The sequence below is a fragment of the Cynara cardunculus genome, assembly GCF_001531365.2.
Source record: "Cynara cardunculus var. scolymus isolate 2C chromosome LG 3, CcrdV1, whole genome shotgun sequence".
NCBI classification, from domain to species: domain Eukaryota; kingdom Viridiplantae; phylum Streptophyta; class Magnoliopsida; order Asterales; family Asteraceae; genus Cynara; species Cynara cardunculus.
In genome coordinates, this window is record NC_037530.1 from 22,962,782 (window position 1) to 22,963,834 (window position 1,053).

A 1,053-nucleotide genomic window follows, 5' to 3' on the forward strand; every position below is an offset into this window, starting at 1 on the left:
TTAGGTCCTACTTGATGGGAACAAAAGTCATTGTGCATACTGATCACTCAGCCATCAAGTACCTAATTTCAAAGAAAGATGCAAAACCAAGGTTGATAAGATGGGTGCTTTTACTGCAAGAGTTTGACTTAGARATTCTGGATAGAAAGGGGGTAGAGAATCAAGTAGCGGACCATTTGTCTAGGTTGRAAGAGCCCGAGAGAGGAGGAATAGACATTAGTGACACTTTTCCCGATGAAAGAATCCTCTTGATTGACCAACCAAAGACACCTTGGTTTGCGAACATAGCTAAATTCTTGGCCTGTGGAATAAAATCCTCTGATTACACAGGCCACATGCTAAAAAAATTCTTTCATGATGTCAAATCTTACCTGTGGGATGAACCATTTTTGTTTAGGCTTGGTGCAGATCAGATTTTGAGAAGATGCGTGCCCGAATCTGAAGTGGCAGCCATCCTACAACATTGCCATCATGCACTATACGGAGGCCATTTCGGATGCCAAAGAACTGCAACCAAAGTTTTACAGTCCGGTTTTTATTGGCCAACCATTTTTAAATATTCCCACAACTTTGCACAAAGGTGCAACGAGTGTCAACGAAGTGGTTCCATTTCCAAAAGGAATGAAATGCCATTAAACGGGATACTCGAAGTTGAATTRTTTGATGTTTGGGGAATAGACTTTATGGGTCCTTTCCCTCCATCAATTGCCAATATATTCTTGTGGCTGTTGACTACGTTTCCAAATGGGTGGAGGCTATGGCATGTGTGTCAAATGATGCAAAAACTGTGGTTAAGTTCCTCCAAAAACATATTTTTACACGTTTCGGTACCCCTCGGGCACTAATTAGTGACGAGGGTACTCACTTTGTGAAYAATTTATTAAAAGGAGTCCTTGAAAAATATAATGTTAACCACAGAATTGCCACGGCCTATCACCCDCAAACDAATGGTTTGGCAGAGCTTTCTAATAGGGAAATCAAAAACATTTTGGAAAAAGTGGTCAAACCCAATAGGAAGGACTGGGCATTTAAATTAGACGACACTTTATGGGC